Raw genomic sequence first — 16,457 nt, forward strand, 5'->3', positions numbered from 1 at the left:
GAATCCTCAGACACACCTAAAATGACCTCTTTTGCACTAAAAGGCAAGAAGATTTCATAATTTCTAATCCAATCTATAATGGATAACCAGAAGTTTTGTGTTACATTACATTCCCAAAAAATGTGAAAAATATTTTCTTTAACTTCTGAACAAAATGTACATCATGTACATAGTTCAGTTTCTTTTAATTTACATTTATATAAAAAGGAATTACATGGTAAAATCCTATGAACAATCTTAAATTGAAAATTTTGTAAAAACGAATTTTTGGTTATAATGAAGGGCATGGAATAAATAGCATTCCAATCGTCAATCTGTAAATTTAAGTCTATTTCCCATTTGTTACGGGAAGAAAGAGATAATACTTTATTATCCTCCATAAATAAATTATAGAAAAATTTACAAGACTTAGGTTCTTTTTTAACTTTATCTACTAATTTATTTTCAATATTATCAAGTTTAGAACTACCTACTATCCTACTTTTCCATATATTTGGAATAGCACTTAAAATACCATAAAACTCTACAAAATTAGTATTGAAATTATACTTTTTCGCAAATTCTTCATATGAGAATAATGTATTATTATCTGATACCAGATCATTGATGAAAAATATGCAATTTTCAATATATTTACCCTTCAAAATCATCTTGCCATCCATTTTGATGTTTGGATTTAGCCATATGGACTGGGACAGAATATCGGTGTTGTTTTCAACTTTCAGTTTATTTTTCAATTTTGAAAAATTAACCAGGATATCATGCCAAAAGGGATTGACTTTTTTTGCTAAATAAAGCAATCCTTCCTTACTTAAATGTAAAATTTTGTCCCCCCCAAATTTTTGTATATAACTAAGCAGCAACACTTTCCAAGGAGAGTAATTTTGGGGGTCTAGTAATTTATACAGCCAAGACATTTTAACGCTATAACAAAAATAGTAAATATTAGGCATCTTAAGACCGCCATCACAGTGTTCGGACATAACCACTGTTCTTTTCACTTTATCTGGTTTTCCTTTCCATAAAAAATTGAAAAATATATTTTGAATCTCCTTCAAAACCCCATCTGGGGGGTTAGGGAGGACAGTCAGAACTTGAACCAGAATGGGAAGTGCTAAAGTTTTAATCACCACCACCCTCCCAATATATGTTAGTTCTCTATAAGCCCAAGTATTAAGAAGTGACTTGATACTGTTTATCTTGGCTGTAAAATTACATAGAGTCTTATCCCTTTTAGCAAGCTCAAACCATATTCCTAATAGTTTGAACCTCCCAGAAAGGTTCCAAACAAGATTTTTTTCTGGTAAAAGTTTTTCCATACTACCCTTTTTTGACCCAATCCATATGGCCTCAGTTTTGTCAACATTACACCTGAGTCCAGCACATTCTGAAAATTTATCAAACAAATCTAGACATTGATTTAGAGACTTTTGGTCACCATCCAGGACAAGGGAAGAATCATCAGCATATTGACTCAATAAAAATTCTGAGTCATTAATAGTTACTCCAGCAACATCAGGGTCATTTTTAATAGCTGCACTGAGTAGTTCCAAAACTAAAATAAATAGATAAGGAGACAGAGGATCCCCTTGACGAACCCCTCTTTTCAATGAAAAAAAATCTGAAATATATCCGTTGTTTAACACTGCACTAGAGGCATCACAGTAGCATGCCTTAATCCAACTTATAAATGTAAATTTTCTTAAGACATATTATGAAATCTTTCTTCTCACAATTTATTTCAAAATTCTATCTCTTAGAATTTTTTTTATGCACACTAATGTGTTTTTTCATGAACAAACTAACCAAATTTTTGCAATTTCCAACGACTCATAGCTTGAAAAATAGCACGGTGACCCATACTTTTTATTTAATTTTTGAAAAGAGCATAGTAAAATCTTCATTTTGGCAAATTATAAAAAAATTCTGTCTCAAAAAATATATGCTGGTGATCTACCTTAACTTTGGTAAACGAGGCATATTACCAAAATATATATACCAGCTAACATAAACCTAAAGCAAGCAGTTTGGCTATTCATTCGAATTTCAAATTATCTCATAATATATAAGATATATTATATCATATATAAGATTTATATAAGATATCTGTTATATTTAATGCGTTTCGCTCGGTTTTGGTTTGTTACCCCGATTTTGTTTTTTGTCCATGGATTTATGAGTTTTGAACAGCGGTATACTACTGTTGCCTTTATTTATAATATATAAGGCCACGATTTTTTAATTTGATGGTTTACGGATCCGCCGACCCGATTTTGCCGATTTCCAGAATAAAAATAAAATCACTTTTTCATGCTTTTTTATTTCCGCCGACCCTAACAAGTGCATTATCCCTGAAAAATAATTAAAATATTCTGTTTTTTTATGAAATGAAATGCATTTATCACTAACAACATTGATAACACTGATTTATGTAGGGAAAAAAATAAAACTTCCAGTTTACGTTTCTAAAAATAATCAATTATAACTGACCTTGAAATGTCGTTTGCGCAAATAATTTTGCGAAACGAAACCTGTGTTGAAAACCAATTACACAATAAGTTCGTTTCCCGTATTTGTCATCAGTCCGTAAGATGCATCATCTGATAGAAATAGAGTTGTCCAAATGTGGACAGGTGGAAGACGTCAAGTTAAAGTATTGAATATTAAATAATCATTTGGAATTTTCTTGTTTCATAGATAATAAAAAAATATCGTCCATTTGGATAAAAAATGGGAATGCATGACAACAGATTAACCCGATATTCTCGTTTTTCCAGTTGACGAGTCTATTACGTTTTTTGACACGTGTGTTGAAACTTATTTTCGTACGACGTTTTTACATTTTTTTTCTTTATCAGTTTTCGTGCTTGAAGATCATAATTCACCAAGTTTTCTGGAATTGATTAAGAGCTACGCGAATCTGTTTTTAATGTTTGTGAAATGATGATTTAATTTTGTCGTTGTCCGTCCGTCATCGAACATATTTTTCTGTCTTGAAAAATATTTTTTTTCTTTTTTTTTCCCGACCGACCGACCCGACTTTTTCATGGGTAAAATCCGTAAACCAACAAATTAAAAAACCCTGGCCTAAGCTATCTCATTCAATATATGAAATAACTTATATTATTTTATTTTTAAAAGCTATCTTATATATTATATCATATATCATATACTATATGATATGTATTATATTATATGAGATATCATATATCATGTATATATTTAATAAGATATCTAATAAAAGTTTAAAACTTTATTAGATATCTTATATACTTCATAAGATATCATATATACTTTATAAGATATCTTATATAATTTATAAGATATCTTATAAACTTTATTAGATATCAGATATAATTATAAGATATATTATATACTTAATAAGATATGCTATATTCTTTATAATATACCTTGTAAACTTTATAAGATATGTTATATATTTTAAAAGATATCTTATATACTTTATAAGTTATCTTATATACTTTATACTTAGATATCTTAGATACTTTATAAGTTAACTTCTAGAGTTTATAAGAAATCTCATAAAGACTATGAAATATCTTATATTTTTATATAAGATATCTTGTATAGTTTATTTGATATCATATTAAGAAAATTATATACGATATCTTATAAATTATATGAAATATCTTATAATTTATATACGATATCTCTAATAATATATCTTATATCATATATAAGATATCTTAAATTATCTTTTTTATTAGATATCTTATACAAAATAGATATCTTATATAATTAAGAAGATATTTAATATCGATTATAAGATATCTTACATAGTATATAAGATATCTTATAAATATACTTTATATAAGATTTCGTATATAGTTTATAAGATATAACACATAGTTTACAAGATAGCTTATATAATTTATAAGATATCTGATAAAGAAAGTTATGAGATATCTTATAAACTATATAAGATATATTATAAACTATATAAGATATCTTATAAACTATATAAGATATCTTATAAACTATATAAGATATCTTATAAACCAAATAAGATATCTTATAAACTATATAAGATATCTCATAAATTATGTAAGATATCTCATGAACTATATAAGATATCTTATAAACTTTATAAGATATCTTACAAACTATATAAGAAATATAATCAGGGATGATTCCAGGTGTTTTCAAATGGGTCCCTTGAACATCAAATTGGGAATTTTATCCCAATTGGGAATTTTTTATGCATAAAATCTAAGACGAAATCATATCATTTTCCTGTAAAAACGGAAAATGTATATCAAGTTTAACCTCTACACTGATTTAAGAAGTTGTAACATTTTGAATAATTATGGATGGGCTACTGATTATGATATTTATGATTCTGATCTCATAGATATGATCACCAAATTACTTGAAAGTTATTGGATTGGGACCAGGGAAGTTGTATTACATGAATATTATTGCACATGCTGCACTAGTCCAAATAATTATGACGTCTTGAAAGGCTATTATATTTTGTTTTCTTTGACGCCTTACTTCGAAGTAACCTAGGCATATTACATATAGTACATAAACATATATACCATCTAACATAAATCTATGGCAAGCCGTTTTACTATTAATCAAATGTCAAGATATCTCATGTAATATATAAGATATCTCATTTTATATATATGGACCATAATTTGGTATTTGGCCTTTGGTTTCTTTTTGTATCCTTTTTTATAAGTTCTAAAATTTTAACTTTTATTTTGTGGGTTGTGTTGGTGTTAGAATAGTATGAATGGAACAATTGAGTTTTTCGAGAAAAAATTAATACATTTTGATTCACCGTTTACGTGACATGAAACCAAACAGGAAACCAATCTTTATTAGGTCTTTCCACTTTTCTGTGGAAAGACCTATTGTTTTTCTTCTGATTATTTTTTTTTTTTTTTTTTCTTCCGCCTAATTTTGTTCTTGCGATAAACATTTGTTTCGCAATATGTCGCTTTGATATTTGGTATATGATATCGAACAGTTTATGTGCTTTTGAAATTTATCCTGCGTAACCGAATACTTTTCTTTGTAGGAGTTATCTCCCCATACACTGTTTTCCTTGTGCTCACAACTCCTTTGCAACCGTAAAAGATAACGACAAATTTATTTTACAAAATTGCTCGTTATATCCTTTGCATGATTTGTCCTATTTTGACCGAAGCAATATGACCGCTCCATATGAGAGTTATTTCCCCTTATGCATCTGATATAAGTGATATGCATTTCTATCTTATAAACCATAAGTGATAGAGACCTAGGATCTTTTGATTTGAGGTCCTTGGTCCAAAAAAATGAAAATTAGGTCAAGGTCAAAGGTCAAGGTCATATTCTAATTTTTGAATTTGTCTTATTTTCACTCATTTTCATTAACCTTATAAGATATCGACAAATTATTTTTACTAAATTGTTAGTTGCGACATGTCGTAACATAATAATTTTGGTTGAAAGGGTGCGTAGACAATAATGGGAGTTTTAGCCCTATCATTGCTAAAATTATGCGTTAAGTGATATAACTTATTTACCATACATATTAGAGACCTAGGGTCTTTTGATTTGAGATCCTCAGTTTGTGACCTTGATATTGAGGTCAAGGTCAAAGGTCAAGGTCATATTCTAAATTTTTGTTTTTGGCTTATTTTCACTTATTTTCATTAACCTTATAAGATATCGACAAATTATTTTTACTAAATTGTTAGTTGCGACATGTCGTAACTTCATAATTTTGGTTGAAAGGGTGCGTAGTCAATAAACGGGAGTTTTAACCCCTATCATATCTAAAATTATGCGTAAAGTGATATAACTTATTTACCATACATGTTAGAGACCTAGGGTCTTTTGATTTGAGATCCTCAGTTTGTGACCTTGAAATTGAGGTCAAGGTCATAGGTAAATTTGACGTTCTAGATTATGACCTTTGCTTAAAATTCATATCTATACATCATAAAGCCATAGGAATTGACATTTTAGACTGATTTTTAATATTTTAATATCAAAATAGATATTCACTGGTGAAAAGACCTTCAATTGTTCTCTGAACAATTGGTTTTTAATTTTCTTTATTTTGCACAATATAATTCAAAAGGCATAAATAAACACCATTACTAGTGTTACTTGCTTCATGTTAATATTTAAAATCTATTTTCAATGTTATATTAAAGTTTTTTTTAAACCTGACAGGAAACCATAAGAAACCGAAAGCATTTTTTTAGTTTTATTTTATTGCAAAATCGGCTTAAAATAATCTGAACAGTATACTTTTTCTTAAAATCCATCTTAAATGTAACAGTATTATCAAACTCCTAAATATGTGCTTGTTTTGAAATCAATTAGTACAATTTATTCAGAATTTTCCATATTTTCTTCATTGATACAGGATACCATAATCTTTGTATCTTGATGTTTAAGCCAAAAAAATGTATTTATATTTGGTTTTGATATTCCAGTTACATGTATATACAATTTATTCCAATCATTGGCAATGTAACATTCTTTAAATCCAGTAAAAAAAAACACTTTTAACTTGGAATTAAAATCATTAAAATAGGCACAATGTGATACTTGTGACCTGTACACCATCTACATGGTTTCCACATTTTAACCTACTTTAGTGGGCTAAAATCAATAAAGTACTTCCTTTCAAGTCATGCAAGGTAAAAGTTTACTTCTCCTTTGACAAGTTTATTGCGTTTCTGATAAGTGTTTGCAGAACATGAATAAAAAATATCAATTAAAAACTGTGACAAAGATTCCAACTTTGTACATTCCAAGTGTAACGGTATATTAACATGTATTTTTTATTAAATTATATTTATTCACCTAAAATGGTCCGAGTACACAGTTATCGTCCTTTGATTTTCGTTGTCCACGAATATAGTCCTTAGTGTGGACAGTGTGTTACTTGCCAATTTTTGTTATACCCCTTCCAAATTTATTTCTCCATGTTTTATGCCTCATATAGCAAGTTGGGGGGTGAAATGACACTGTAAAAAAAGTTGGGTCATAAATATTAATGTAAAGTAGTGATTAGGTCCAGCTGAAAAAGGTCAAAAATTAGCACTTTGGAAGCTGTCAAAAGATTTCAAGACCCCCTTAACATAAGATTGTCCATATTTTGAGTTAGAGCTGATGAAGTTTTCTATAATTTTGATATAGTTTGTCCCAAAAGTAGTACAACACACTGTAAAAATATTATTGAGAAAGCGCAGGTGGGTTTTTTTTAATTTTCATTTATTGTCTAAAAGAAATGCACTACGAAATAACTGTGTACTCGGACCTAAGAGGTGAAATCAGGAAATATAGAATCTGTACTTTGGCAACTTCCCTGAATGATTTGATGGTGCCAATTTGTCAAATAGCATAAAACTAAAGGATTTAAACTTTTATTTGATAGAATTTCTGCAAAAATGACCAATTTTGGCATTATATGGTCAAAATAAGCATTTCATAGCTTTTTCAATTTTGATGCATAAGTGGCATTCTGACTTTCTATCTGACATGTTTTCATGTGTCAATTTTTGTGTTTCTATGCTTTAATCCAGTTTTATTACTCATTTGTGAACTCTGAATCTACAGAGAAGAAGATTATCTCAGAAAATATGAGCAAAATGTGTTGTATAAATGACCCTCGTCTAACGCCCTGTTTGGATCAAGTTAAATGTGAGGAGCATGGCACATAAAAGTTGAAGTCCATAATAAATACCTCAATAAATTTGTATAAAAAGCACTTAACAATGTCTTTTGTACCTGTTTCATTTCACATAATATCTTTCTTTACCTCTGTAGGATAGCATGTGGTTCAAATATAAGCCTGTTGAGACTAAAATTGCATGCAAGTTTTTCACTAAAAAGTGAAAAATCTTTGTATCAGACCATACTGTCTACTAAAAAAGTTGAATGTAAGAGCCTTTTTGTGCTCAGATTTATTGTATCATGTCACCTGAGTATAGAAATGATAGAAAAGACACAAATTTTTATTTCCTATAGCTTCAATATGCATTTTTAAATGTAAATATGTGCTACGGCCTAAATTGACCCTAAATTAATTTTAGTCTTACTTAGCCTAAGACCCTTTTAAACTAATATGATATGTTATTTGTAAGTTTTCTTTCCATTTAAAGTACATTAAGTACATATGTAAGGATTATTTATAATCAAAAAGCTTCACAAACTTAAAATTGCTGGAAAATATTACATCTTCATGTAAGGCCCGCTTCATTGGAAAACCTCCATTTTTAGGCACAGGCTCATATAAATTTGACTTTTGAAAAATTATGCTAAGTCTGATATAACAAATGAGTACTCTATTGCTTTAAATACATGATATATTATATATTAAGGCATTTTAAAAGTATTTTTTTGCAATATTTAAATTTTATAAGCCCCAAATGTTGATAGTTGAAATTTCTCAATTTTAACGTCTAAATTTAACACGCAAAGTTGAATATAGAATTAATCATATTGTCTATAATATATATCCTATTGCTATGAAACTTTGTAAGCAGTCTTGTAATATATTAAGCTTTAGTCATACCAAGTTTTATTAAGATTGGTCAACTTTTTCTATCCTATTAGGTCCGAGTACACAGTTATCGTCCTTTGATTTTCGTTGTCCACGAATATAGTCCTTAGTGTGGACAGTGTGTTACTTGCCAATTTTTGTTATACCCCTTCCAAATTTATTTCTCCATGTTTTATGCCTCATATAGCAAGTTGGGGGGTGAAATGACACTGTAAAAAAAGTTGGGTCATAAATATTAATGTAAAGTAGTGATTAGGTCCAGCTGAAAAAGGTCAAAAATTAGCACTTTGGAAGCTGTCAAAAGATTTCAAGACCCCCTTAACATAAGATTGTCCATATTTTGAGTTAGAGCTGATGAAGTTTTCTATAATTTTGATATAATTTGTCCCAAAAGTAGTACAACACACTGTAAAAATATTATTGAGAAAGCGCAGGTGGGTTTTTTTTAATTTTCATTTATTGTCTAAAAGAAATGCACTACGAAATAACTGTGTACTCGGACCAAATATCCAGTAATATTTACTGCTGAAGTTAAATCAATCCAACGAGCATTGGTACAATGATAAGAGACGTAATTTCGATTGATTTTTCCAAGGACTCTTCAGGTCATTATCGGGAAACGAAGTGTGTTCTAGTCATTGGGCATTTATTTTCACACAGGATCGTATGTAACATTATGCACATAGGAAAAATAACAGACCACCGGAGCAATCTCTTTGACAATTGTATTTTCCTCTTTTAAACAAGACGAAACAAGTCTACAGATTATGTTTGCTAACATCCCGTTGGAAACAAAAACAATGTTTAGACCTAGTATTTCGTACATCCAGCCGTAATGGCGTTATCACATGTTAGTCACATGTTTCACGTATGACCGGAAATGATTAGAACTTAAGGACAAAAACAATTTTAATAAATAACTGGACTTCTGTTTCGTGTGAAATGTAACGCATAACGATAACGTAATTTTCTTACTTAATTATTACGAAGATCAAAACAAGAATGTAAATCATCTCAGATTTACCTGTTTGAACATCTCGCGAGAGTTCATATTTGCATATTGTTTTTAAGAATTCTATTACAACAAAGCAGATTACGTCATCTAAAAATTGCGTTACGAAATCGGACACAAAAATCACGCCACTGTTCTTACATCTGCTACATAAATACTTATAGTTCTCGGCATTTTCTTCTCACTATTCTTATTGGTCGATGTTCTTTGTTATTTGAAAGCAAAAGTTACGAAATTGCCGGTGACAATTATCTATAAATCAGTCCGCGTTATGCTCTTCGGAAGCAAAAAGTAACGCGAGAAACGACACAAAAATACGGTTGTAGAATCTTTGAAATTCGTATATTTTAAAAAAAATTTCTAGGGAAGAGTAGCATACACTTGTATGTTGATAAAAATAATGGCATCTTTAGATGTAGTTACAACTTTTCTTACAGTAATTCACATTTTATCACTTTTCTATAGTTATAGGAAACGGAGCCCAATAGCAAATTATGGTCCATATTTATATAAGATATCTTCTATAATTTCATTTACATAAGATGTCTTATATATTATATGTGATATCTTATACATGTATATTATATAAAATATCTCATAAGTTTATTAGAGATCTCATAAAGTATATGAGATATCTTATAAATATCTTTTATAATTTCATGAATTTACAAGATATCTTATATAGTTACTAAGATATCTTATATAGTTTATTGGATATCTTATAAAGAAAATTATATAAGATATCTTAACACATGACATGGGTAAAATCTCTTTGTTCTTACTGTGCTATAATCTGAATAATACACAGCTAAGGTGTGCATTAACTACCTCAGATATACTGCACAGTTCAAATCTATCCTTACCTTTAGGGGTGTTTCCTGAATTTTGAAAGGGATGTGACATGTATTCTATAAAATTAAAAAATATCAACGAGTGTAGCGAGACTAAAAACGTTTCGTTCTCCAATTCAAGGATGAACAGCCAATTTGACCCCCCCCCCCCCTTTTTCCCCCCCAAAAAACAAAAAAAAACAGAATCCGCCATCTGACCTGAAGTTACATAAAAGTTGATAAATTAAACACTTTGTACAATCATCGTAGTTTCAAAATAAGAAAAAATGATGGATTGATTGTTGATGTTTTAACTTCACCTTTAAGCGCCACATTTCGGCTATTTCATAGCGCCCAGTTAATATTGGTAGAGGGAGCCGGAGTGCCCAGAGAAAACCACACACATTTGATAGGAAAACTGACAGTCCTAATCAATTAATATTGGAGTCGAAAACCCCAGGACAGGCGGAGTTTGCCCTCAAACCCTCAGTGTTGACTGTCTAGTGTTTACTGTAGAAGAACTACTTGGGACTTCTTGGCAAACGAGGCCCCTGATGAAAAAAAAAGGTTTCTCTTCCTTTTTTATACGCCCGTCAAAATTTTGACGGGACGTATTATGTTATACAAATGTCAAAAAAACGATTTATGATTATTGCTTAAAACTTAACACACTTCTTTGTTACATTAATCTAAAGATCTGTATACTTTTTGGTGATGATTCAAAATTTTATTTTTGAGTTATTGAGGATTTTGTAAAATAATCTATAAGATGTTTCATATAATATCTTATAAACTATACAAGATATCTTATAAAGTGTTTAAGATATCTTGAAATTGAATTAAATAGCAAAATGGCTTGCCATATAAACCAATGAAAAAAAATCATTCATTTGGTATATTTTCAACAGGTCATCTTTATAAGTTTACCTTGATTAAAATGGATTTCAAATTGAACTGGTCCATTGTCGTATTCAGAAAGACAATTACAAAAGTTTATATACTTAATAGATAAGATATTCAAAGCAATTGACCAGAGAACTTTAAAATTATTTGGAAAATTGTAAATTTCATAAATAAATAAATCAAATAATCCCATAACATTTTAATCAATTGAATCCGGCTGCTAAAATTGTTTACCACAAATTGACATAATCAAATCGTCCACTAAAGTCAAAATATAGGACACTTCATAAACATCTATATTTTGCCTATATTTTTCAACCTATAACGAATAAAGTCCTAAACTTTTCCGGAAATACCGATTTTTATTTTATTTTCATGAATTGGGAATTTACATTCACAAGTGGTTTTTTTTGGGGCCGCTGGCCGATTTTAGGGCCGCCAAGCGGCCCTAAACTATAGAGTGGAATCATCCCTGATAATGGACTATTATATAAGATATCTTATAAAGTTTTGAATAAGATTAAATAGCAAAACGGCTTGCCATACTAATCACTGAAAAAAATCATCCATTGGGTATTTTTTCAACAGATCATCTCTATAAACTCACCTTGATTCAAATGGATTTCAAATTGAACTGGCCAATTTTGTTGAATTCAGAAAATCAATTACAAAAGTGTATATACTATAAAAATGTAACTGATAGATATTTAAAGCAACATAACGAGAGAACTTTAAAATTATTTGGATCATTTTTATATCTTTTGAAACCAGGGATGATTCCAGGTGTTTTCAAATGGGTCCCTTGAATATCAAATTGGGAATGTTTATACCAATTGGGAATTTTTTATGCATACAATCTAAGACGAAATAATATCATTTTCCTGTAAAAACGGAAAATGAATATTAAGTTAATTTCACCTGTACACTGATTGAAAAAATTATTGGATTCAGACCATGGAAGTTGTAATACATGAATATCATTGCATATGATGCACTTTATCTTAAATTTGGTAAACGAGGCCTATTACAAAAACATATATACCACAAGTACCAGCTAACATAAACCTATGGCAAGCCGTTTAGCTATTTATTCGAATTTCAAATTATCTCATAATATATAAGATATCTTATGTAATATATAAGATATCTCATATAATATATAAGACTTATTTAAGATATCTTAAAGTATATGAAATATCTTATAAATATGTTTTGTATAAGATATCTTATATAGTTTATTGGATATCATATTAAGAAAATTGTATGAAATATCTTGTAATTTATATACGATATCTCTAATAATATTTCTTATAATATATAAGATATCATAAATACTATTTTTTATAAGATATCTTATATAAAATAGATATCTTATATAATATAGAAGATATCTAATATCGATTTTAAAATATATATGTTACATATACTTTATATAAGATATCTTACAAATATACTTTATACAAGATATCTTATATCATGTATATAGTTAGTTTATAAGATATCTTATATAGTTAGTTTATAAGATATCTTATATAGTTAGTTTATAAGATATCTTATATAGTTAGTTTATCTTTCAAACTATATCAAATATCTAATGAACTATTATATAGAAGAGGGACGAAAGATACCAAAGGGACAGTCAAACTCATAAATCTAAAGCAAACTGACAACGCCATGGCTAAAAATGTAAAAAGACAAACAGAAAAACAATAGTACACACGACACAACATAGAAAACTGAAGAATTAACAACACAAACCCCACCAAAAACTAGGGGTGATCTCAGGTGCTCCGGAAGGGTAAGCAGATCCTGCTCCACATGTGGCACCCGTCGTGTTGCTTAATATGTGATTACAAATCCGGGAAATAGTCTAATTCGGTAGGTCATATTAATGAAAGGGAAGGGGATTGTAGTTACGACGTAAGGAACATATCCGATATCATTTGTGAAACGGTTATTCCATAACGGTCAACCAACTCGTGATGGCGTCCGTAAAATTTACGAAGGGATAATTTCAAATTCACCATCTTATAAAGTTTAGGAGATATCTTGAAGTTAGATTAAATAGCAAAACGGCTTGCCATATTAACCAGTGAAAAAAAATCATCCATTGGGTATTTTTTCAACAAAATCATCTTTATAAAATTACCTTGATTTAAATGTATTTCAAATAGAACTGGCCAATTGTCGAATTCAGAAAAGCAATTACAAAAGTATATATACATACATACTTAATTGACAAGATATTTAAAGAAATTGAACCAGTGGAAACAGTTCCATAATGATGACATCGTATTTTAGGGGGGGGGGGTCTCATTTCATGAATGGTCTATCATCAACTTATTTTCAAAAACGCTCAAACTTCTGTCTTTTGCAGAAAAAAGTGCAAAATATAAAATGAAATAATTTGAATTAGCTCTTTGCCCAGGTCTGTTTTGACACCCACTTTGACAAAAAGCATATTTTTGATCAACCTGTTGAGCAATGCTGAGCGATCTACTTTTACGAGACCAAATACTCCGATAATATTTTAAATTCAATTAAATCCAGCCGCCAAAATTGTTTACCTCATGTTGACATAATTAAAGTGTTGTTAATGCGATCATAGTCAGCATTCTTATCCGGATTTTACGTGTTGACGACAAACTATGAAAAATTATAGTTGCTGTAATAGGTGACGGAAACTTTTCCGGAAATATCGATTTTTGTTTTATTTTCCTGAATTGGGAATTTCTATTTACAAACATTTTTTGGGGGGCCGCTGGCCGATTTAAGGGCCGTTAAGCGGCCCTAAACTATATAGTGGAATCATCCCTGAATCCATACGGAATCATAAGAAAATTGGTCTAAACTGACCTCCAAACCATCAATGATTCTGAAATGAGGAGTACCCAAATTGCATCCATGCTTAAATTTGCACTGTCAAAATTCTGATAACAGAGCTTTTGTTTAATTTCTTCAAATATTTTGAACAATTAGATATTAGTCCATGCTTACTCTTTATTTTTTTTAAATGGAGACTAGTAACATATTGTATTTGATCATTTTAAAAAGATGACGTTTTGATGACGTAAAAGACAGTATACATTTTGCTTTTTCAGTAAACACTTCACCTGTTGATAAATACTGTGAACGTTTTGTGCATATCTAAATAGTTTGACCTATGTTGAAAGATGTGCATAGTATCAAATCATAAAAATACAAATTGTTTACGGTCTCTAGGAAATCTTGTAAGATTATTTTAACTATTTTGGCTTAATAGGTGCAATTTGGGTACTCAGTGCAATTTGGGTACCGTTACGTTACATGTATTTGGACTAATTTCTGACCCTTTTTACATTGTAAGCACAATTTTAATTCTAAATGCATTTATAAGTCTTAATGAAAGGTTCAAGACAAGCTTTTTACAAAAAAAAATACTTGCCACAAAAAAAAATGGCAAACATCAGCGCCGCCTGGTGTCTAAAAACTTTTCAACGGCATTAAGTTTTACTGTCTTTTAACTTTCAAATTTGGTTTTATAAATACTTTAACCTTAAAGAAAATAAAAATACTCAGTTAAACGTTCAATTGAACATTTCTTCTCAGTCATCATTTAGAAAGTTTCGTCCAAATGCAAAGAAAAAGAGATATGGAAACCCGGAAATGTGTCCATAGACCTGTTGCTGTGTTCAAAATGTAAATAAATATTTTTTTAAATGAGATAAAATGAGTACGGCCTATGTCATTTCTTCACTTGAGTCAGATATAACAGAAATATTCAAAACTTACCATTTAAAGTCATTGAAATGACATCTTCTTGGTTAAAAATAATTGTCTGTAGTTTGAGAATTGAGAACAGGAAGCTTCAAATGTCAAAACGAGACACCGAATGACGGGATTGGGACAAGTCGGACCAGGAAAACTCGGACCAGTTTTAAAAAAACTCGGATTAGATTGAACGATCTGACCAGTTTGAAACATTGATTGGGCCCATTTAAGGTCAATACAATTTCAAAGACACCTCGGAACAATGTGAAACACTGATTGGCCTCATTTAAGAACGCTTCTCAGTGGTTGATTCTAAGGGGGAAAAGGGGGCGTAGAGGACGTAAGACTCGGCCTCCCGTTTGATCGCCAAATAAATAATAAATATTTTTTCCCGGTATATATATATAGATTTTTTTATATAAAAACGTCCCAACATTTTTTTTATTTAATTGTCTTAAAAATTGGTCCGAGTTGTCTTAAAATGATATTGACAAAATTTCATTGTTTTATGATGAGTCTATAAAAAAAATTAAGTCACCGGCAAATCTGCAAATGGAGCCACTGATTCACATAAATTTGCCAATGAATATTGACTGAACGCTAACATTTCCCAAACAGGCGGATCTTTTCCTTCGTCACCTCAGTGAGGGTCTGGAATTGGGGGAGGGGTGTCGTATCTACAAACTGATTCACCTTTGTGACACATGCAACCGAGTGGCGGATCCAGCCCCCCTTTTTTCGGACGATCAATGTATTTAAATGGGGACATATAGTTGGACCCCCCTTTATCCTAGTTTGGGACCCCTTTTAAAAATGGCTGGATCTGTCCCTGCATGCATGTAATTCAGTACAAAGAGTCACAATTTCCTTCGTCAACTTTGTGACACATATAATTTCAGAAACTTTTAAGTCAATTGACAATGTTTTTTTTTTGTGGAATAGTACATTTTTATGTACAAGTTCAACTTGTATGCGAACACAGGCATGTGCACTTAAATTTTCTTGGTGGCTTTAATTCAATAAATAACAACTAGCCTGTTTCCTTTGGAAATGCAGAAAGTTTCACTTCCGCATACAAAAGTCTTAGGAAGCTATACCATTTGATTTTTATGGGGTGGGGGGGGGCTTCGGGGGAGGGCTAGGATGAAATTTGAAAAAAATAGGCAGGACAGGAGTTTTTAGTAAAAAAAAAGTCAGGATGTGACACTTGCTAAAAAAAAAGTCAGGACGACAATTTAGGCAAAAAAAGTCAGGATAAACTAAAAAAAAAAAGAAGGCAGGACCGATTAGAGTGAAAAATAAAAAGGCAGGACAGAGATTACAGCTAAAAAAAAATGCAGGACAAAATTTTTCATTATTAATACATAGATAGCACATGCAGAATAAAAGTAAAGCAAGTTATATATTAAAACAAATGTCAAATATC

At 30.2% G+C, this 16,457-nt stretch overlaps 1 protein-coding gene and 1 long non-coding RNA gene across 2 annotated transcripts in view; both read right to left on the reverse strand.

Moving 5' to 3' along the window:
- Positions 1–15,139, reverse strand: part of LOC143051564 (uncharacterized) — a 32,519-nt gene extending 17,380 nt beyond the window's left edge. Inside the window, exon 1 of the long non-coding RNA XR_012970833.1 lies at positions 15,053–15,139. This is a non-coding gene — a long non-coding RNA (uncharacterized LOC143051564). The remainder of the gene's footprint in view (positions 1–15,052) is intronic.
- The window catches only part of LOC143051535 (uncharacterized), a 342,484-nt gene that overhangs the window by 183,526 nt on the left and 142,501 nt on the right, over positions 1–16,457 (reverse strand). The gene's annotated exons all lie outside the window — the stretch shown is intronic.

This window comes from Mytilus galloprovincialis, chromosome 11 (assembly GCF_965363235.1).
Source record: "Mytilus galloprovincialis chromosome 11, xbMytGall1.hap1.1, whole genome shotgun sequence".
Taxonomy (NCBI): domain Eukaryota; kingdom Metazoa; phylum Mollusca; class Bivalvia; order Mytilida; family Mytilidae; genus Mytilus; species Mytilus galloprovincialis.